Source organism: Molossus molossus, unplaced genomic scaffold (genome assembly GCF_014108415.1).
Source record: "Molossus molossus isolate mMolMol1 unplaced genomic scaffold, mMolMol1.p scaffold_m16_p_14, whole genome shotgun sequence".
NCBI lineage: Eukaryota > Metazoa > Chordata > Mammalia > Chiroptera > Molossidae > Molossus > Molossus molossus.
This window is the reverse complement of record NW_023425349.1, coordinates 2,522,269-2,545,505: the sequence shown is the minus strand read 5'-3', so window position 1 is coordinate 2,545,505 and position 23,237 is coordinate 2,522,269. Positions and strand designations below refer to the sequence as shown.

At 58.3% G+C, this 23,237-nt stretch overlaps 1 protein-coding gene across 1 annotated transcript in view; it reads right to left on the bottom strand.

Annotated features, from left to right (window-relative positions):
- BRD3 (bromodomain containing 3) overlaps positions 1-10,230 on the bottom strand; it is a 30,800-nt gene extending 20,570 nt beyond the window's left edge. Inside the window, exon 1 of the mRNA XM_036260402.1 lies at positions 10,190-10,230. The gene's annotated coding sequence lies outside the window, so the exon portion shown is untranslated. The remainder of the gene's footprint in view (positions 1-10,189) is intronic.
- Between the last annotated feature and the right edge of the window lie 13,007 nt (positions 10,231-23,237).

Sequence of the window (23,237 nt, the reverse complement as noted above, 5' to 3'; positions counted from 1 at the left end):
GCTCAGCACTAACGCACCGACCTGCTCTGGCCTGCAGGGCCCAATGGGACCAGTGACTCACCTCCCCGTCCAGGCCCAGCTCTCGCAGCCTCGCCTCCTTCAGGCCTTCCTGCTCCACCACCACCGCCTGCCGGGGTCTGCCGGGGCCTCCCAGGGCCAACCCAGTTCTGTCCCCTGCCGGCCACAGAATCCAGCCCCCCAGTGTCCCCATCAGGCTGGAGAGTAAAAGGCCAGCTGGATAAGCAGCAAGGCCCCCCGGCTCTGCTCTGCCGGCTGCGCGGGGCCCGGGAGCTCTGGCGGGGAGGACAAGGGTCCTCCTACCTGCCCCCCGTGCGGTCAGCCCCCGACGTCAGGAGGGTGCCTGGTGCTGCCACTCAGCCAGGGAGCAGGGATGGGCAGGACGCAGGGCCCACAGGAAGGCCCGAGGCTCCCCTCCAAGCTCAAGGACAGCCGGGGACAGCTCCCTGCAGGGATGAGCATGCCCAGCCCTCAGCCGCCCTCCCTCTGCCAACCACGCCTCACCTGTGGCTGAGCAGGAAACCAGCTCCGGCCACCACCAGGGGCTCACCACACCTGGGGACAGGCCCAGCGGGAGCCAGGCAGACAAGGGACCTCCAGGGTTCTGCCGCACACCAGCCCGGCAGGCGCCCTCGGCACTGCCAGGGGGCTCCCAACCAACAGTCTGAGCTCAGAGCCGGGTGCCCGGCCCCACACACGCTCACAGGACACCAGTGGTCAGTCCTGACAGGCCACAGGGAGCCCTTCCACAGGCCAGAAGGGAACCTGCCTCCATCTCTCCTTCGAGGGGCGGAAACTGGCCCGGCAGGGTCTGTGCGGCTCGGAGGGGCACAAGCGAAAAGGGAAGCTGGGTACCCTAGTCCGCGGGGACTGCACATGCGATGGGGGCTCCCCTCTTCCACAAGGTGGAGACTACCCCCAACACCTCCACTGAAGCGGGGGCGGCACCCTATACCCTCAGACACGTCTGGGTGACAGGGCTGCCTTCTTCACCTCCCACCGTGCCCCCCCAGCTTGTCCTCTGTCCCCAGCACCAGCTCGGCAGGAAGGGCAGCAGAGCATACGCTGGGTCCCCCCAAACCCCTGCCATCCCAGGTACCAGGACCCACCCCCCTGGAATGGCCACACTGGCTAAAGAGGTGACTTGGCAAGGGTGCAGCCGGAGACCTCAGGCAGGACCCGTCCCCAGCAGGAAAATGTCCCCAAGAGGGAGGAAGACGGGCCATAAAACTGTACAAGCCCCCGCCCCCCCGGGGCAGCGGACAGAGCAAAGAGGCCGTGTTCCTGCAGCAGCGCACACAGCTCACCCCTTCAGAGGGGCCCAGGACCGTCCCCTCCAGTCGTCCCTCCCGGAAGCCAAGGCGGACGCAGCGAAAACCTGGCCTAGCCTTTCCCCTGGGGGCTCCTCCAGGCCAAACGGTGACGCCGCAGGTCCAGCCGAGGGCAAGGGAGACCCACAGGCCAGCGGGAATCCCACACAGTGCCCGCCGGCCCCAGGGGCTGCCTACTCTCTGCTTCATTTCCGAAAGGACACGTTTTGTTTTTCGAACACATTAACTTTGAAAAAAAAAAATTGTGAAGGAATCTATTTTGGAAAATGCGCGAAGAGCCTGGCCGGTTTGGCTGAGTGGTCGGAGCGCCGGCGTGGGGACCAAAGGGTGGTGGGCTGGATTCCCAGTCAAGGGCACCTACCTGGGCTGCAGGTTCGGTCGCCAGCCTCGGTCAGGGTCACGCGGGAGGCAACCAGTCGAGTCTTTCTCACATCGAAGTTTCTCTCTTTCCCTCTCCCTCTTAAAAAAAAAAAGAAAAACGGGAAAACATCCATGAGAATTAATAAGAAAAAAAACACTCAAACACAAACCAACCAGTTGAGCACAGGGTTGGGGCCTCCATGACTGCTCCTGGTCAACAGTCCAGCGTCTCGGGGCTCTGTCTCCTCCTCGGAGGTCCGGGGACAGGCCCAGCAGCCCAGTGTGTTCCCGAAAGGGGCACCTTGTCCGAGAGGAGACGCTCAGCCACACCGCCCGTCTGGGCTCAGCCTCAGCAGGGCTGCCAGCCCCCGGGGTCCGGCCGGCCTGACATCCCAGCAGGGCCCACTTGTCAGCGCAAAGCCAGGGCGCGCAGCAGCTGTCCCCTCGGCCGCCGCCGGAGACTGGGTGGGGGTCAGGGCCACACCCCGAGCCCGGGACTGCAAGTGTGCTTCCGGGGAAATGAAAACTCAGGCCAGCAGCTGACCCTCCCTCAGGGTGTGGCCCCGAACTGAGAATCAGGCAGGAATGAACGGGTCTAAAAGCCACCAAGGTGAGACCACTGTGGAGTCACCGCAGGGTGGCTGTCCACCCGCGCGGTCGCGTCTCCGCCCGTCCTCCGGCGTTCTCGGCGACAGCCGCTCTCTGTGACGTCGCCCTGACACCCAGCTAGGCCCCACCCGCACAGCTCACCCCACCACCCTCGGCCCAAACCTCGGCTGGGGGAGGCCAGGGAGCAGCCAGTAACGAAAACATCAAGCAATACACGAGTGGTCGACGCCCCGAGGCCTCCAGCCCTGCTGAGGGGGAGGCCCACGCTGTCCCGAGGGCAGGACCCCGTGCCTCCTGGACCTGGCTCCTACCAGCAGAGGTCTGCAGTTTGCTTTTCGATAATGGGGGGGTGTGAAAAAGAGGGGGGCCTGGGGGGGGCAGTACATCTCCGTAACGACCCACCTCCCTCTGTGTCTACATTTGAAAACTGCTACCCCACCAAAAGGAAGAGGGTGAACCCCCATTTTCCTTGGGTGCTCTGGACCCTGCATCCCTCACCCCCACAGCAACTGCGAGATCTGGGGGGACACGACCTTGCTCCCCGTTGCCCCCCTGCCTGGCAGGGAAGAGGACCTCAGTGTGTGGGGGACGCGGGACAGAGCAGCCGGGCCAGGCGAGGAAGCGAGTGTAGAGACCCTGGCGCCCGCAGACCAGACACGCGTGAAGTGTCGGCTGCAGATGTGCCCTGAGCCCACCTGCCCCAGGTGGACAGGGCGTCCCCCGGCGGGCAACACGCAGGGGCAGCCTGCGGGCATCAGGGCCCGCGAACCCGCCAGGCTGGACGGTGGGCAGGCAGTGTGCAAGTTCGCCGCGGGCCTCCCCACGCACGGGCAGCGGTTCCGGAACCCGCACCCGCTGTCCGCTGTGACGCTCGCCGCACACCCTCTGGCCTCCCCTTCGCCCCAGAAAGCTCCTTACTGCACAGACAGCACGCCCCTCGTGTGACCAGCGGTCACGGTCACGGCGCCGGGACGCTGCAGTGCACAGCCGAGCACCCCCTCTGCACTGGGCACAGCAGGGCAGAGATGGGGCCCAGTTTCTAAGAGGGAAACTGAGGCCCAGTAACCGCCCATTTCCCCAGGCCCCCACCGACGACGGGGGGCAGCACCTGCAAATCTGGGGAAAGACAGACAACCTGCCTCTGACTCGGGAGGATCCGAAACTGCCCAGAGCGGAAACTCACCCGACCACAAAGCCCTCAAACAGCCAGCAGAGCCCAGCTACAGGGTTCCGGCGGGATCCTGCCCCCCCGAGCGCCACACGGAGGTTCCAAAGTGGGCGGCGTGCAGAGAGGGGGCGCATGGACGGGCCACCCCGCCCTTCGGTCACACACACTGCACGCCGGAGGGGCCTTGCGACAGCAGTGGGGAGCAGCCAGCTCTCGGGGAGGCGCCCCACAATACCTGGCCCAACCCCCACGCACAAACGGACTGGGGAGGCCGCGGAAGTCATCTCCCGCCCCTTCCCAAGGTGCCTGGACCTGGCCTCTGGGACCTGCCTCCTCCCTCCTGGAGAACCGGGACCCCACACACAGCGCAAGAATCCAGCCCCTTGTGGCCTCGCTCAGCCCAGAGGGTCGGTCAGTGTCCCGGAGGAGCAGGGCAGCGGGTGGGGACCTCTGGCCAGTGGCCACACCAGCCCTCCTGCCACAACGCCAAGCCTCAGCCCGCCGCGGGCAGAGCTGGTGTCCTCACGCAGCTGACCCCAAGGGGTGGCGGGTGCTGGCCTCCGGGCACCAGACAGAGGGGGCATTTCCAGACTGGCCCAGCCTGGAGCCCGGCGCCCGGCGCCCGGCGCCCGGCACCCTTACTTGGGCCTGGGGTTGGGGGCAGGACATGAAGGGGCCGGGCTCTCTGACACCACAGGAGCCTGGACCACAGGAGGGCGGAGGAGGACGCAAAGCAAAGGGTCCTCGGGAGCCTCCTAGCGTGGGGACATCTGAGGGCCTGAGGGGGAGAATCTGTGAAGGCCAGCGCCAATGGGGGTGGCAGAGGTAGAGAAAGCCGGGGAGTGAGCCACCACCCCAGTAGGATGGTCCAGGGAGGGGACAAGGGCAGGGCCGCACTCGCCTTGGCCTGCCCTGCTCAGATGCCCCGAGCCCACCAGCCAGAGTGGCCTTCAAACACAGGCTCCTGGGGGTGGGGCTCCCTCTCTGCGCCCAAGGAGCTCCCCCCTGGTCCCTCCAGCCCCGTCTCCTTGTGCCCGTCCTGGCCCAGTGCAGCTGGGGGGGTCACGTGAGCTCCATTTTCCAGGTGGGGACTCAGAGGTGAAGGGCACGAGGTCACCAGCTAGAAAAAGGCAGAGCCGGGGCCTGTAAGAGGCAACGCACCCCACACCAGACCCCCTCCCCACCGCCCCTCGACAATCCCGCTGGGACAGAGCTGAGGCCGCAGGAAGGGCCAGTCTGGGCACAGGCATGCCGACCAGCGGCCGCCCCAGCGCCTCGGGAAACAGGATCCGTGAGGACAGGCCGGCGGCTTCAGTGACAGCCGGAGCCAACTGCCTCCTCGGTGGGGCCAGGGGAGGGGGCCCCAGGGCAGCCACGCGAGGGGCCCCAGGGGAGAGCAGGCAGGCAGGCCAGGACCCACCTCCCCTCCATGGAGCACCCCAGCCTGGGCAGAAAACAGTGCCACTGCGCTGTCACCCGGGGGCCTCTGCCCACAGCAACGGGGCCCTGACCAGGGCCCCAAGCTCACCCTGGGCCTAGATCACACCTGCTCTCCATCAGCAAGGCCCCGACCCCAGCGAGCCCAGGCCTGTCCAAGGTGAAAGCCACTACGAAACACCCAGAAAACCCGGCGGCAGCCACGCCGGCTCTCCCGCCACGCCGCCAGGCAGAGCTGGAGTTCTCGCCCAGCCGACCCGAGGGTGGCGGGGTGCTGGCCTCCAGGCACCGGACGGAGGGGCTTCCAGCCACGGAGGGTGGGCAGGGGCCGGAACAAGGGGGCATCTCCTCCAGGCCTGGAGGGCTGTCCTTAGGTCCCGGGCCAGGCCGCAGATGGACTGGCAGGGGAGTGTCCCTTCCCAACACGGCCCGCGTCCCCTCGGTTCTGCACCCACAGCTCCTGCAGGACCCGGCACCTGGCACTGCCGCCTCAGAAGGCTTCCTTCCTCTCTTGCCAGAATGTCGACCTCACAGGGACACCTGCTACAACGGCGTCTCCAGGCGCCGAGCAGGGCTCACTGCTCCCCTGTGGGGGCCCGGGCTGGCACTCAACGCACCTCTGCAACCTGGTGCTGCTCCTCTGGGGAGCCCTGGCAGCCCCACACGCACCCCTGCGGGGCACCTCCTCGAGGCTAGGCCACCGCCGCACCCAAGGACCCCTCCACAGGCCTGGGAGGGGGCAACAGGCCCACAGCTCGAAGGGTAACGCCTTCAGGGCACGACCAGTGCCCCAACCATGTCCTGGAGGAGGGAGAGGACCGTCCTCCCTGGGCCACGCAGTCCCAGAGGACCCTACAGGTCAGGCGGTCCTGCTTTGGGGGGCCTGGCCCTGTAGGCACCACGGCTCAGCGTGTCTGAGGCTCCACCAACCCCTGCACTTGCTAGAACAAAGCCTCGGCCAGGCCCGCCTGGTACCCGGCCTGTTCGGTCACAGGAAGGGATCCGGGAGCTCCAGGCCCCTCTCCTCCAGGCCCAGAAGCAGACCCGTGTCCTCAAGGTGTACCGCTTTATAAACCGTCAGCACCCTGGCCTGCGCACAAAACCGGAGCCCGGGAAAGTCACTGCTGCACGCACCGGGGCCCTGAACCCGCTGGCCCCACCAAGCCTAGATGCCCCCACTCCAAACCGGTCCCCCAGATCGCGAGGGTGAGGGGCAGGAACTTCCAGAGCGTCTGGCCGCACCACAGAGAACAGGGACCCAAGGCATCCAGACACCCTCCACCTGCTCAGGGGCGGGGTGCAGACTTGCACCCAGGCTCAGCCCTCGCCCATCCAAACGCCTGCCACTCACCGCCCGATGCAGGGGTCAGCAAACCTGAACTGGGGAAAACCCCCAGGTGTCCCGAACTGCTTGAGGAAATGGTTGTCCCTCTGCCCGGAGTCATCCTCGGACCCCTGGCAGCGACCCCCCGAGAAAGACCTCTTAACCTTATCATCCCACCTACGAGATGGCACATGAGGCCAAGAGCCGGGTCCCAGGTCTGGGAGGCCTCGGAGCCAAGATGCACGGTGACAGGAATGGGGGCCGGGAGGCCAGGGCCACTGTCCCATCCTGTCATCCAGGAAGGTGGCCCTGCCCGCCCCTCATTCAGCCACCTCTCAGCACAATGGGCAGCCAGCTGGTGGGCCCAGAGCAGGACCTGGGATGGCGCAGCCCTCGGTAAAGCAGGGTCTTTGGTAGTCTGCCATGCCCCCCCCCCACACACAGCCAGGCTCCCCAGGTGTCCCCATCTTTCCAGAAAATCCCCTCGTGCCCACAGAGAAGGCTGTCCAGAACCTGGTGCCCTGGAGAGGGGACAGCACAGCCCGAACACACCACGAGCCCATGTGCCGCCCACACCAGGGCTGCAGACTTCACTCATGCCCGGGGCTCCCTCATCCCAGGCTACAGTGCCAGCCTGTGCCTCCCCACCCCAGACCGACAAACGGCCTGGCCGAGACGACAGCACAGAGGGGGTGTGCGTCTTATCTGGAGTCCACAGCCAGCCGAGCCCCAGCATGTCACCCAGCACCTGGCTCTGGGCTGGCACCAGAAGGTGCCCAGTCAACGTTCTCAGAACAGACGCTGCCAAGCCCAGCTGCTCACAACAGTTTAGCGCCTGTGACACAGGCACCCCGAGGCTGGCCCGGCCATCCCCCGCCACCAAACGTCACTTCTAGAAATGCTGCCACACGGGTCACCAAGCCCGGCTTCCCATCACCTGGACATACCAGACTAGGGGACGCCAAGACATCGCTGCCCCAAGGGACAGTCCCCGAACACCTCACTGACTCCTGACGGCCGGCCCAACACTTCAGGGGCCTGCGGTAAGGAGAGGGTCCCCAACAAGACATCTTTCAGCCGGCTCCCACTCGAGGTTAGAAAGACCCTCGAGGAGAGGTAGCTGGAGAGCTGGTTCCCTCAGGGAATCGTTAAGAAACGGCGGAAGAGGAATACCCATCCCACAGCCCTACAACAGCACACCCCAAGCCTGTTCCGTTGTCCCTGCTCTAAACCACCCACTGGTGACCCAAACGTGACCCTTTGCCTTTAAGAGCCCCAAGCCTCTCTGCCGGCGAGAGCACAGGTATCCAGGTGTCCGAGGGCTTCGTGACCATAGGAACACTGAGAAAGTGTGAGGCGCCAGTCCCCACCTGGGCAGTGACCAGAAGCCCTGACCCAAACACCTGTTGATCTCCTGGAGCAGGGGGCGGAGCCTTGAGTGGGTGGGATGGAGGGTCCCCAACCCCAAGTTCCCAGAAGGCAGTACGCCCCACGCAAGGTGCTGCTTTCTGCCACAATTCACTCAAGTTACCTTTCGAAGCAAGGAGCGCGTCAACCAGACACCTGCCTCCGGACGCAAGGTATCCGGGCCTGCGGGTGTGTGGGATGCAGCCTGATTGGTCGGGGAGACAAAAGAGAGACCAGGCCACTCACCACCCAAACACTTGAGCTCAACACCAAAACTGCCCCCCAAACCAAGACACGTGCAGAACGGCCTGAGCCCAGTTCCCAGCAGAAGCTGTGCTGGGGCGGAGTGGGCTTTGGGTCTGGGGGGCCCCACCAGGCCTCCCCGTGAACCCCCGGAGGAATGCTGCTTTCTCAGAGCGAACAGGGCCCACCAGCAGTGGACAGAAAGCCAGCCAGGACGCTGGGCACCGAGGTGGAGACCTGGCACTCCAATCCACTCTGGGGGTCTCCAACCAGCGTTCCAACGCTCTGCCACCAAGAACCAGGAAGTGGCCAGGCACCTCGCCACTGTCGGCTGGCACCTGGCCAACCTGAAGGACGGGCGCAGGAAGGAGGTGAGCGGGGCGGTTCACTGTTTCACCCACCCCCACTTTCACTTTCTGCCCAAGGCTGCTGGCTCCCCAAGTCAAAGGCAGGAGCAGTGTTTACAAACTGCTTTATGCAAAGCTCACTTTCCAAGCTGCCAGAGCTGTTGTCGAAGAAAAGCAATGACTCCATTTCCCAAAAACAAAACAAACATCACCTCCGCGCCCCCCCCAAAGCACTTTAAATCCCTCCTCCCTGGACCCCCGTAGTGCGGCTGGGGCTGCACCTAAGCCACTGAGGACGTGCTTGGGTCGGGTTCCCAGGGCCCAGGCACCGGGCCCCCAGGTTATCAGAAAGGTCAGAGAGAAATGCCCCCACCTCCTGGCGTGGCCTCCCGTCCAGTCACCCTGCGTGCCCAATCTTTCCTGATCTGTAACCACCAGCACACATCAAGGCCTCCAGACAGAAAAGGGCAAACACAGACCTTTATTTGCAAATGAAAGGCCCGCATTCAGAGCTCCGGGGGAGGGGCGGGGAAGGAGTCCCTAACTCCGGAGGGCTCACCCGTGCAGGGATTCAGACCTTTTCTTGACCCCCCCCCCCAGAAAGCCGACAGTGCTCCCCCGGGGAGAAGGCCACAGCAGGCAACTCTGCAGAGGTTTCAGGCTCTCCACGGGCCCGGGCACAGCCCGTTTTACAGGAAAGAACAAGGGAGAAAAAACTTTCCTCCTGGTCCTCCCTGCGGGGCGGGGGGAGGGGCAGGGACTGAAGAAGAGGGGCCTCTCCGGCCGGGTACTTAGCCCACGGACACACACCACCCCTAACTCTGCGGTCAATGACCCAGTTAACACGGGGGACGAGGCTGGGGCCACCAGTTAGGAACTTCTGGGCAGAATGCTTTCGGCCACAAATAAGGGTCTGGGACGCTCAGGGGTTGGGCCCAAGGAAGAGACCTCAAGATGAACCACGGGGCCGCCCAGGGGGGTCTCGTGGCGGACCCTGCTCAGTGCCCCCACTTTCATCTTTCCAAAACACCCCCTGCCCCAGGGAAAGGAAGCCTAGAAAGGCCTCCCCCCTCCCCCCAAGCCCCCAGCTTTATTCACGGGGATCCCACTAGAACATGTAGACACTCGAGGTTTGGGGTGAGCACTTCTCCCCGATGGGTCTGTAACATGTGCACCCCGAGTGGGAAACTGAGGAAGCACCCCCGCTCCTCCCGCTCCAACTCGACCTCGCCCGGGTTAAGCGCTTTTCGAGCTGATTTCAAAATGGGAACCGCGTCTCCGCCTGGCCTGGCTGCAACGACCCGCGCAGGGGCGCCAAGTCTGCGCTGGGCCCCCAACTCGGGGAGGGCGCTGCCCGGGCCACGCCGCGGCTCCCGGGCGGCCGCGCGGAGCGGGCACTCGGCCCGCTCGCCCCCCGCCCGGCCGCCGCCGGCCCAGCGCGAGCCTCGGCGGCGGCAGGGAGCCGCGGAGGGCGGGGCGGGCGCACGGAAAGTGGCGCCGGAACGCGCGGCGGCCCGGGACGCGCCGCGCACCTTCCCCGCCGCGTCCTCCCCGATCTCCCCTCCAAAAGATGGCGGGCAGAGGAAAGGGGGGAAAATCCCTTCCGTGAGGCCGGCGCACGGGAGGCCGGAGGGGCGCGCGGGCCGTGCCAACTCCAGGCTGCGCGCCCCGGCCGCGGCGACGCCCCCGAGCCCGGGACGCCGGCGGCCGGGAGGGAGCGGGCGGAGGGCGGAGGAGAGGGGCCCGGGCGGTCGCCGCGCTTTGTTGCATCGTGGCCGCGCACAAAGGCGGCGGCGGCGGCGGCGGCCCGGGCGCCCGGCTCCCCGGACGCGCCGGCGGCCTACGCCGGGAGCTCGGGGCCGCGCTGCCCGGCCCGCCCGGCCCGCCGCCGCCGCCCGCGCCGCCCGCCGCCCCGCGCGCGCAAGGAAGCAAGAGAAAGGCGTACTTGGCCTCGGCGGCTCCGGCGGCCGTCCCCTCCCGGCCCGCGCGGCCGGCTCCTCTTTGGCTCGCCGGCCCCGGCAGCATAATAGACGCGCCGGAGCCGAGCAGGGCTCATGCGCTGCGCCGCGGCGCCTGGCGGGAGTCGTAGTCCGTGGCCCGGCCCGCGCCCAGGCTGCCCAAGGGAGGCCCCGGCGCGCGGACTACATGTCCCGGCCCCGCCGGCGCCGCGCCCCACCCCGCGCGCCCCCGCCCGCCCCCCGCCCCGCGGACCCGGCCCGGGGGGCGCGCTGGGGCGGGGCGCCCGCCCACCCGTCCGACCCCGGCGACGAGGCGGAGACCCCGGGCGGCCCTCCTTCTGGCGCGGGGGACGTGCGCCTCGAGCGAATTTCCTGGTGTCCCCGGGAGGCGTGGAAAAAGGTGGGAGCACGGCCATAGCCCGCCAGCCCGCCGCCCCACGCACCCGGGGTCTCCAGGCCAGGGCTGGGGGCCCCCTGGAACTGGGCCGCGCACGGCTGGGGCGGCGCGCACCTGCCGAGCGCCCTTGTTTGTAAACAAACCGCGCTGCTAATTAGCCTGGCGGGGGCGCGCGGGGGGGCGGGGCGTCGGGGCACGCGCAGGGGCGGCCCTGCCGGGGAGGAGCTGCGCTCGGCCGCACCCCCGTCTACCCACCTCCCGCCACCCATCCACCCCACCCATCTTTCGAATCCACAACGCCTGGGGGGCGGGGAGCCCAAGTACCCGGACTCTGGAGGTGTAGGGGGTGTTCCCTCCTCTGCCTGGAGAGCCCGCCCCCAGCCTCAGTTTCCCCATCTGCCCAGCGAGGGCAGGCATGAAATCAAAGGTCCCTAGCCTGAGATTCCAGTAGTGGGGTACAAAGGTAAAAAGCAAGAACCCCGGGCCCTTTTCCCTTCCTTTGAAAGGCTCAGCCCGTGGACGTGTTTAGGATCTTGTTTTAGGTGGCAATTACTCAGCTGTATACATAAGTACATTTTTATCCAGCTATAAATTAGGGTAGCTGCACACTGTGTATATTAGATCCTCCCATAAAAATGTCAGAAACAACAAATTTTCCTCGGTGCTCACTGAACCTGCCAACTGCAAGGTGGAGTTTCCTCCTGTGGGCTGGACCCATCCCAAGCCCCGGGGGGTCACCGGGAGTGTTTGAGGTTGAGCAAGAGCCCCACTGCCCAGAATGCACACGTCTTTATGATGGGTGCCAAAAAAATGAGTGCAGACGCCATGGAACCTCGGTGGCCCGCACCCACCCAGGACAGATGGTCTGCCCCAGGCTTACAGGACAGAAAACCGGGCTCTGGGAGGTGAAGCGACTTGCTCTGGGTCACAGAACCAATATGGAGGAGAGGAGACACCCAAGCCCAGAGTCCTGGGAAACAGTTTGCTGGAGAGGCCGGAACTTCTCCAGCCTCCCCACGGTCCCCTGCAGGGTGTCCTGGACATCTTACAGCCCCTGGCATGGCTCCAGAGTAGGGCTCTGGCTGGGGAAGACCTATGTCTTCTTAAATTACAAGGGGGAGAGGTCAGGGAAGATGAGGGTCTGCAGAGTGGTTCCTTAGACCATTGTCCTGGCTTTAACTCTCTCCATGCCTCGGTTTGGTACCTCCGCTTACAGACTTGTTTCACCTCCAAGGCCTTGTGCCCGTCCTGCCATCTGGGTCTCATTCTCTTGGACACCTGGGCACGCTGGCCATCAGGATGGTCCACTTAATTACTATAAAAGATCCCACCTCACTTCCCCCCGCCCCCGGCCAAAACAAAGAGCCTCTCCACCTGGTCTTGACCTTGCAGAAGCTGCCCCCGACCAGCCAGGCTGTCAAGGCTGCAGACCGAATGCCCTGGATGCTGATGACCCTCCTTGGGCCTCCCATTGACCGCAGGAGTCCCCCCTGGGAACATAGGAACCTGGGTCCTCCCTGGGGAACTGGCTCTGAAGGAAGGACCCAGGCCCCACTCTCCCTGCCCCGTGCCCACCAGCCTGGTTTGCCCACTTGTGTGTTCCAGCGGACTTAGCAGAGTGAACTTCCCTGCGGCTGGAGAGGTCTGGAGAGCAGAATCGGGAAGAGCGATGTGACAGACACTTGAACTTGGGCATCTTGGCTCTGGGGCTCAGCCCCCCAGGCCCAGTGTAGGTGCCCCTCTATGGAACCTCTTGGGAAGCCGGGCTGCCTTAGGAAGAGACTTGGGTGACCCTGACTGTCCCTACCAGCCACTGCACTGTCCCTTCCCAGGCTCTTGGGCCACCAGCAAATGCTGAGTGCCTGACCGCAGCCACTTAATCTTCCCAACCCTGTTTCCTCATCCGTCAAGGGGGACAAAAATAGGACCTGATCCTCCCCTGGGGGAGGGGAGGGGCTGGTGCAAAAGGTGGGGCTGGGGCCTCCCTGGGTCGTGGCTCCCTGCTGGCCTGCTCTCCTACTTCGGGCCTCTTTCCTGGCTCCCCCTCCATGGTGGCAGCCCCGTGAGGGTGGAGCTCTGTATCTGCAGGGCCTACAACAGGTCTGGTACCTCGTGGATGCTCGAGAAACATTTGCTGCCCTGGACGGTTAGGCTCAGCGGTTAGAATACCGGTCCACGGACCAAAGGGTCTCAGGTTCAATTCCAGTCAAGGGCGCATACCTGGCTTGTAGGTTCAATCCCTGGCAAGGAGGCAACCAATCAATGTGTGTGTGTGTGTGTGTCTCTCTCTCTCTCCCTCCCTTCTATTGTATTAATTAAAAAAAAAAAAAATCAATGGGAAAAATATCCCTGTGTGAAGAAAAAGAAAGATTTGCTGAATGAATAAATTTTCTCTTCACGCATCTGTCTCACCCTCCAGCCTTCATCTGCAAACCTCACTATAGCCAGACCTCCACCAGCGAAGGCAGCTGCCCTCCTTACCCCTCAACACCCTGCAGGAGGCCTTACAGCCATGGGCTTAACTTGCATTTGGCTTTAAAGCCATGCTTGGGCCAAGACAGGGCGTGGGGCCTCAGGTGCCTCCTCATCCTTCATGCAGCCTTCATCCACTAGGCCCCAGAAGGCACAGAGCAGTTATTGTATCATCAGTCTCTTAAAAGTTTAGTTATTGTGAATCTTTTTCCAGGACACTGATCTGCTCTCAGAACTAAAGAAAAAAAGGAGTTTCTGTTTTCAAGCAAAGACTAAGCTACAGAGAGTTCTGGAAAGTAGGGTGCAGAGGTTTGTAATTGTGCAATCAGTTACTGACCACTTGCAGGGGTAGGGAAACTTTTTTCTGCCAAGGGCCATTTGGATAGTTATAATATCATTCGAGGACCAAACAAAATTATCAATTTAAAAATCAAGCCTGCTGCCCTGGCTGGTTTGGCTTAGCGGTTAGAGCGTTGGCCTGTGGTCCAGAGAGACCCGAGTTCGGCTCCCACTAAGGGCGCGTGCCTCGGTTGCGGTTTGTCCCCGGCCCTGGTTGGTCGTGCGGGTGGCAGCCACTAGATGTGTCCCTTTCACATCAATGTTTCTCTCTCTCTTCCTCTCACTTTATCTGAACAAAAAATGAAAAAATGTCCTCGGGTGAGAATAAAAAAAAAAAAAATTAAGCCTGCTGACTGACAAACCTCAGAGGAGGGGGTCAGGGGGAGGGACGAGATAAACCAAAGAACTTATATGCATGTATGCGTAACCAATGGACATAGACAATAATGCTGGGGGGGGAATGGGGAGGAGGGTGTCTAGGAGAAGAAAAGGAGAAACATCTGTAACAAAAATAAATTAATAAAAATTGAAAAAAAAAATTAGTCTGCTCTATTTGGTCAGGCTAATTTGGTGATGTGTGTGACGTTAGTTGGTACTGATTTTGCAGGCCTTATACGGCCGGACATCCCCCACCCCTGAACTGGGCGCAGGCACCGTGCCAAGAGCTTTACATACATAATTTCACTGAATTTCCAAACAATTCTATGAGGTAGGGATTATTAGACCTACTTTCCGACAGAAAGGGAGGCGCAGCGAGGTTCAGTTGCTAGCCTGAGCCATGTTTTGGACCCAGATAGGGGCTTACATTTTACCTGCAAAATACATTCCAGGAGCCTGCGTCTGGTAGGGGAGAAGGGGCGTATCTGAGGGAGCAAATGACCGAGTCTGAGTTCATCAGCTGGTTCCCTTAGAAAGGCGTGGGGAGCCCGAGTGAGGGGATGGAACTTGGAGCTAAGCCTTCTCACTTCCCCCTTTCCTACTCCAAAAGTAGGTCATTTGCACAAAAGTAATAGTAAGATCCTTGAAAGCACAGAGTGGAAAGGTCTTGGGTATGAACCGAAAACGCTGGCTGTGCTACATTGGCCGCAGAGGCAAGAAGACGGGGGGTAGCCCGCCAGAGCCTCAGCCTACTCACCTGTAAAACAGGGGTAATGCGTACCTGCCTCTTAGGGTTGTTCCAGGGACAAATGAGGTGTGAGTTCTCATTCATAGGCGAGTGCGAGGATTCGCTCCTTCATCCACTCCAGAGGTGCCGATGAAGGGTGTGGTGCCCTACACTCCTGCTGGCACAGCAGGTACAACAGGGAGCAAGACAAAAGCACCAGCTGCCGTGGGGGTGGACATGCTGGAGGGACACACAGACCATCATCAAATATGCAGCGTGCCCGACAGTACCCAGTGCTATGGAGAAAAATCAAACAGGGAGCTGAGCTTTGTGGTCATGGCAGCTAAGTCTAGGACCTAAGATTGTTGCCCTGGCCAGTTTGGCTCAGCGGTTAGAGCGTTGGCCTGTGGTCCTGAGAGACCCGGGTTCGGTTCCCGCTAAGGGCATGTACCTCGGTTGCAGTTTGTCCCCGGCCCTGGTTGGTCGTGCGGGTGGCAGCCACTCGATGTGTCCCTTTCACATCGATGTTTCTCTCTCTCTTCCTCTCTCTCCCTCCCACTTTATCTGTACAAAAAATGGAAAAATGTCCTCAGGTGAGGATAAAAAAAATAAAATTAAAAAAAAAAAAAAAAAAAAGATTGTGGGTGATTTTAGTCTCTTTTTCTTCTTGATCATTTGTTGTTGTTTTTTTCCCCATGGCAAACAGGTAAATATTATGCAACAAAGTTGAGCGTTGGTTGAAGAAGCAATCAGTCGTTGTGGTATAGTAGAGAGGGCTGGCCTGGGGGGTGCTTCAGTCTGAGTCTCCTGGGGTCCCTGCTCAAATGTTAGGTGCTCCTGGCATTCCTGGGGCGCTGATGGTTCAAAGGATGATGGTGGCAGTCCCTCTTGGCTTTGCCACCCCCGGGAAAGCTTTCTGCATTGATGGTCTGTGTTCCCTCCCCATATCACCTGCTTCTGAGAAGGAGCCCTGAAGGAACTCCAAACTACATAATAATGTGTTTTAAATGATTGAAAACACAAAAGAAATAGATTTTTTTAAAAAGACTTAAAAATGGATTTTTTTTTTAATCTTAGGCTCTGGCAGGTATGGCTCAGTTGGGTGTCAAAATCAAATGTCGCCAGTTCAATTCCCAATCAGGGCACGTACCCAAGTTGTGGGCTTGATCCCTGGTAGGGGGTGTGCAGGAGGCAGCTGATCAATGTTTCTCTCTCGCTCCTCCCTTTCTCTCTTTCTAAAAATCAATAAAAAAATTTTTTTAACTTTTTTTCTTTCTCCATTTTTTGTTCAGATAGAGCGGGAGGGAGAGAAAGAGAGAAACATCGACATGAAAGGGACACATCGAATGGTTGCCACCTGCACAACCCAGCCAGGGCCGGGGACAAATTGCAACCGAGGTACGTGCCCTTAGCGGGAACCGAACCCGGGTCTCTCTGGACCACGGGCTGACGCTCTAACCGCTGAGCCAAACCGGCCAGGGCAAAAATATATATATATATATATTTTTTAATCTTTGAACTTATAGAAATAAAATATATAGGCCATCCGGGGGTTTCAAATTCAGAGGAAGGGATAAACAGCAGTTTAGACAAAGCCAAAGAGAGAATTCGTTCCTCAAAAGCTAGATTTTAGGAAATCAACTGGAACGCAGCTTAGAGAAACAGAGATGAAAAAAAAATTGGAAAATTCAGTTAAGAAACGGAAGAGGTGTTACATAATCTTTTAAAAAATCTTATTTGGGCCCTGGCCAGTTTGGCACATAATCTTTTAAAAAATCTTATTTGGGCCCTGGCCAGTTTGGCTCAGCGGTTGGAGTGTTGGCCTGCGGACCAGAGAGTCCCGGGTTCGGTTCCCTCTAGGGGCAGGTACCAAAAAAAAAATTTTATTTGGTTATTATTTTGTTGTTGTTGTTGTTAATCCTCGCCTGAGGATATTTTCCCATTGATTTTTAGATAGAGTAGAAAGGGAGGGAGGGAGAAAGAGACATAATCCTTATAATAGGAAGCTCAGACAGAGAGAATTAGGTAAAGGGGGAGAAGAAATATTTGAATGGATAACAGGTAACACTTTAACAGAAAGATGGAAGAAATGAATCGATAAGCACAAGTCACAAGTGTAAACAAAAGGCAATCCCCACCTAAAGGTATCAGAGAAACTGGAAAATGTACCAGAGACAGAGATCTGCAGAGCGGTGGGCTGAGGTGACGTCAGCAAAATGAGCAGAGTAGAGAAGCCCAAGAGGTGGCCTGTGACACCACAGAAATAACAGATACACTGGGGAAAACTCTCGGAATAAACTTCATCTGAACTCTAGACGCTAGTCAAAGGTTTACAGAAAACAGTCAAGAAGAACATGACACTCCGCGCGATTTGGCTCAGCAGTTAGTGTGTCAGCCCTAGGAACAAAGGGTCCTGGGTTTGATTCCCAGTCCAGGGCACATGGCTGGGTTGTAGGTTCCATCCCCAGCTCTGGTCATGCAGGGGGCAATTGATCGATGTGACTCTCACATCAATGTCTCTCTCTCTCTCTCTCTCTTTTCCTCCCTTCCACTCTATCTAAAAATTAATGGAAAAATATCCTCATCTGAGGATTAAAAGAAAGAAGAAGAAAAGAAATAAAGGCCCAAAACTTCTCAAATTTGATTAAAGATATGAATCTGTATGTCCAAGAAGCCCCCAAAGTTTATTCAAGGTATGATAAACTCAAAGAGATCCTACCCACATTATAATCAAAATGTTGAAAAACAAAGACAAAAGAGAATCAAAAGTAGAGAGAAGCGAGTCATCATGCACAGGGATCCCTGACAAGATCATTATGTATCACCAGAGACCAGGAGGCCAGAAAGCACTTGGGTGACAGAGCCAAGGTACTAAAAGAAAAAAAAATCCTGTCAACCAAGAATTTTCTAGCCAGCAAAACTATCTCTCAATAAAAAAGGAGAATCAGATCTACAACCATGTCTCTTAAGTTTTGTCATTTATAAACAGTTATTGTTTTACTCTGATACATTTACAAGTATGTTACATCTTTGGGGAAAAAATCATGAAAAGAACTCAACTTACTCTAAATTACAGGTTTCTAAGTAGGTCATCTCTTTGAAGTAGATAAAAATGTATAGAACTCTAAGGAATAACTGAATTCATGGGAACACTGATGAATAATCAGGACAAACAAAAACTAGTTATATGGAACTGAATGAACTGATAATATTATTCTTATGACTTTGTTCAAAATATTACTGATTTTTAAATAATCTTTTTGTCTTCCCGTTATACAGAAGCTTGTATTTTCCCCTTGAACAATTTGGTAAATATCTTTTTTTTTTTTTAAAGCAGAATTTCAGTACAGAGAAGAACCTCTTTAATATTGATTTTTAGAGAGAGAGGAAGGGAAAGGGAGAAAGACAGAAACATCTATGAAAGACAACATCAATTGGCCACCTCCTGCATGCCCCAATTGGGGGATTGGGCCCACATCCTGGACATATGTCCCGACTGGGAATCAAACCAGCGACTTCTTGGTGCATGGGTTGATGCTCAACCACTGAGCCACACCGGCTGGGCAGTAAATTATATCTTCATAAAAAATATTAAAGCATTTATATTTTTCTCCCTACCTAATCCTTCCAGAATTTGGCAACTCTCAATAAGTGAATATTATTTTCATTACAATATATTTATTTGCATAAACACAATAAATCTGTTCTCTTTACAATAAGACACTTAAGCCCTGGTCAGTTTGGCTCAGCTGTTTTTGGCCTGCGGTCCAGAGAGACCTGGGTTTGGTTCCCACTAAGGGCATGTACCTTGGTTGCAGTATGTTCTCAACCCTGGTTGGGTTGTGCGGGTGGCAGCCACTCATTGTGTCCCTTGCACAACGATGTTTCTCTCTCTCTCTCTCTCTCTCCCTCCCTCCCTCCCTCCCACTCTATCTGAACAAAAAATGGAAAAATGTCCTCGGGTGAGGATTTTAAAAAAAACAAAACAGTAAGACGCTTAAAACCAGGTTGCAGCCCTCCTGGCCGGTGTGACTCAGTTGGTTGGGCATCACCCTGTGTACCAAAAGACTGCTGGCACAATTCCTGGTCAGGGCACGTGCCCGGGTTGCAGGCTCAATCCCCAGTAGGGGGCATGCAGGAAGCATTCTATCTACGTTATACTCTCACATCGATGTTTCTCTATTCTTCCTTTCTCTCTCTCTCAAAATCAATAAACGATTCTTTAGAAAACAAAACAAAACAGCCTGGCCGGTGTGGCTCACTGGTTGAGCATCGACCCACGCACCAAGAGGTTCCTGGTCAGGGCACATGCCCAGGTCGTGGGCCAAATCCCCAGTGGGGGAATGAGGAGGTGACCAATCAATGTTCTCTCTCATCAAGATTTTTATCTCTCTCTTCCACTCCCTTCCTCTCTCATTAAAATCAATAAAGAAAAAATATTTTTTAAAAAAAACACAGAAAACAAAAAACAAAACAGGTTCCAATTGTGGTTTTATTAATCAAGTCTTTGACTGAAATGTCATGATCTAGCGCAGTGTTTCTCAACCTTCCTCATGCCGCGACCCTTCAATACAGCTCCTCATGTTGTGGTGACCCCCAGCCATTATTTTTGTTGCTACTTCATAACTGTAATTTTGCTACTGTTATGTCTTAGACGAGCCCTGTGAAAGGGTCCTTCAACCCCCAGAGGGGTCGCGACCCACAGGTTGAGAACCCCTGATCTAGAGAGACATGCCTAGACTCCAGATGTCACAAGAAAGTTTTAAGAAAAAAAAATGGACTTTGAAGCCGATTTGGAAAACCCCTTGGGAAAAGGGCCTGGTACCTGCCTTATACACATGGTTCACGGAGTCTTTCCAAGTAAGGGACAAAGGTGGTTTTCCTGAGCAAGGGCAAAGAAAGAACCTCGAGACATTTTGGGGACATCAAGAACTTGAGGAATACACCCAAACCTGTAAGTTTTTTTTTTTGTTTTTTTTGGGTACGTGCCCCTAGTGGGAACCGAACCTGGGATTCTCTGTTCTGCAGGCCAACGCTGTAACCGCTGAGCCAAACGGCCAGGGCCAAACCTGTAAGTATTGCAGGTGAAGCCAGATGGCAACTGTTTGGCTTATCTTCTGTGCCCTGAGGGCCTCAATAAAACTCAATCTAAAGATTCCCTGTGGCCTGGCTGGTGTGGCTCAGTGGTTGAGTGTCAACTCATGCACCAAGTGGTCGCCGGTTCGATTCCCGGTCCAGGGCACATGCCCAGGTTGTAGGGAGCATGCAGGAGGCGGTTAATTAATGTTCTCTCTCATCGATATTTATATCCCTTTCATTCTTTCTTCCTCTCTCTCTGAAAATATCAATAGAGGGGAAAAAAAGATTCCATGTGAATGAAATTCCAGCAAAACAGATTTTAAAGAACCAATATGATCAATTGTTATTCTTCTTGTATTTGTGCAAATAATTAGGCCCAATTAAAACTGGACCTCATGCCCTGGCCGGTTTGGCTCAGAGGATAGAATGTCGGCTGGTAGATTAGAAAGACCCGGGTTCAGTTCCCGATAAGGGCACGTACCTCAGTTGTAGTTCGTCCCCGTCCCTGTTTGGGGTTGTGTGGGTGGCAACCAGTCGATGTGTCTCTCTGAAACGTCGATGTTTTTCTCTCTCTCTTCTTCCCTTTCTCCAGCTCTATCTGAAGATAAGTGCAGAAATGTCCTCGGGTGAGGATAAAAAAAAAAAAAGAGAGAGAGAGACATTAATTGGTTATCTCCTGTACTACCCCAACCGGGGCCAAGGATCAAACCTGCAACCGGCCCTGGCCAGTTTGGCTCAGCGGTTAGAGCATCCCCCTGCGGTCCTGAGAGACCCGGGTTCGGTTCCCGCTAAGGGCACATACCTCGGTTGCAGTTTGTCCCCGGCCCTGGTCGGTCGTGCGGGTGGCAGCCACTCGATGTGTCCCTTTCACGTCGATGTTTCTCTCTCTCTCTCTGTTCCTCTCTCCCTCCCACTCTACCTGAACAAAAAAATGGAAAAATGTCCTCGGGTGAGGATAAAAAAAAAAAAAAAATCAATAATGAATAAGCCTATGATAAGAGGTTGAATGGTGAATTCTATCAAAAATAAACACCAATCCTTCTCAATCTCTTCCCAAAATGGAGCGGTGGGGAAGCACGTCCTTATCACCCAAGAGGCCAGAGAGAGATCACAAGGAAGACGTCCCGAGAACCTTGCGATTTGCCCTCCCCGGTGCCCGGTGCCCAGGGCAGGTCTGCGCCCTCCGTGGGCTGCCGTCCAGGCTCATTTCCGCTCGTTCCCCACCTGGAGCTTTGCAGAATGGCCTCCTCCTGCGCAGTTCTCCGCGGCGTGCGTGTCCCCTCGCAGTACGCCACGAGTGACCCTCACTCATCAGGTGGCTGCGGAACGTCCCGCACCTGAAGTGCCACTGGGGCTTCACATGGGCCCTGGGCACGAACCGTCGGCCGCCTCCGATGACTTCACAGTACACCTCAGGCCGCCGCGACGTCCCGGGCAGCCCCGGAGCCCTGGGCAGCCGGTTGAAGGGAAAGCGTCCCTCCCGGAGGGGTCTGCTGTGTGTGGGGGTGAAGGGGGGTGCCAAATGGGCACTGAGGTCTGGCTTTCCTTCGCTTTCGGGAACCACGTTTCGGTTATTCACAGGACGCCCGGGCTTTCTAGCCCCTCCCGCCTTGGTCCCCAGACAGTTTGAACGCGACCCTGAGATTGACGGGCAGTACGTGTCTGGAATTGGAACTATCCAGGACCCTCCGCACCCCACCCCTCTGCCCCACTTTCCAGCCTGCCACCTCTTCCCAAAGCAGCCCCGCGGTGGGCAGCGCCAGCCCCTCTGCCCGCGGGCTCCGGGCTCCGGGCTCCGGGCTGTCCCCCAGGGTCGGGCTCCCACGGGCAGACAGCTGCGAGCAAGCCCAGCCGCCCCCCGGCCTTGGAGAAGCCTGGATCCGCTTCCTTGCAGCCCTCAGCCCTCAGCTGCTTGCAGGGGGGTTCAAAGACCCCGGAGGAGGCAGGGTGCTGGCCTGCAGCTGGCCTCCTGCATGCCCGCCGGGGCACAGGCCTTGGACTTTGGCCCCCGCTCGGCTGCTGCTGCGTCAGCTGTTCTATTTCAGGCCGGCGGCTCCTCTGTTGGGGGATTCTCAGCCAGCCTGGGAACCCAGAGGGCTGGCGTGGTGGCCTCCGGGCTCCTCTCCAGGGCCAGGTGAGGGGTGCCCCCCAGGCCGGCATGCTGGCCTGTATCCCCGTGTACAATGTTCCTGCCTCCTGAGCCAGTCCGGGTGCTCTTGGATCTTATCCCACAAAAACACTTCATAGTCCTGAGCGCCTGGAAAAGCCCCCACCCACACCCAGGCGCGGAAGGCCACGGGCAGACGTGGGAGGGCCGGAGCGGGCTGCGGGGGGATCGTGGGAACCTGCGAGTGGAGGGCCTGCCGCAGGGCGGCTGTGACCAGTCGCTGCGTGTGGAAGCGGTGTCTGCGGACTGACAGGCCGCGTGGCTCCGGGGAGACGCTGGAGGCCCCAGCCGGGCTCCGGCCCCAGCCCTTCCCCTTCCTGCTGCGTGGCCTTGGGCAAGTCACTGGGGCCCTCTGAGCCCCCATTTTCCTCGTGCGTAGAGATCGGAGTGTCTCCCAAGCACGTTGGGACTTAGGGAGCCTGTCTTCCCAGCTCTCGGCCAGTCAAAGGCTCGCAGCGGGCGCAGGGAGGAGCAGCTGCCGGGCTTTAACAGCAAGGACACATGGAACCCGTCTGATGTGACAGGAAACAGCTGGAACACTAGCAGTGACATTTATCTTCCTTAAAAACGACCCCCGAACCACCGCTGTACCCCCACCCCTAACCTAAAGGCTTTGAAAAACTATCCCCTGGCTTTGGGCGCCTCTGATTTCCACCTGCCTGCCCCAGGAGCGGGGTCTTTCTCACCGGTGGGGACCTCTCTCTAACCAGAGGGATTAAGCCCGGGGGCGGCGGGCGGGGAGGGGATTTGCAGACCGGAACAGGTGGGGCCTGGCTGGGGAGCAGGGAGCCGCATTCCAGGGATTCCAGCCGGAGAGCCACCCGCTGGCCTCGGGCGCGAGGGGTCCGCCGCACACAGCCTGGCGGGGGCGTCCTGAGAGCCCCAGGCCTGGAGTTGGGGCGGGGCTGACAGCAGACACAGTTAGCTGCCGGGACTTTGAAGCAAATTAGCAGAGGTTTAAATCTAACAGGAAGGCAAAGCAAACATTCCAGAGTTTCTTCGTTGGGAGGGTCTTTATTAAGCACCTACCGTGTGGCCCGCCCAGCAGGCACTGTGGCCTGGCCTGGCTGGTCCTGCTCCCAGGAGCCCACAGTAGTGAGGGAGGTGGACAAGTAAGGGCCAGGGTGCCAGCAGGGACAGGAAGGGGCAGAGAAACATGGCCGGGGGGAGGGGGGCAGCCTAGGGCTGAGCTGAGGACCCCGAGGGAGGGACAATTCCAGTCCCCACTTCCCTGGGGCCGAGGGACAGGATCTTTAGGTTTTAAAATGAGACAGTGCCACCCCGGCTGGTTTTGCTCAGTGGCTGGAGCATTGGTCGTGGAGGGACGGTTCGATTTCCAGTCAAGGGCACGTACCTGGGTTGCAGGTTCGATCCCCAGCCCTAGTCTGGATGGTCAGGGAGACAACCAATCAATGTCTTTCTCTCTCTCTCTCTCCTTCTTCCCTCCCTTCCCTCTATCTAAAATCAATGGAAAAA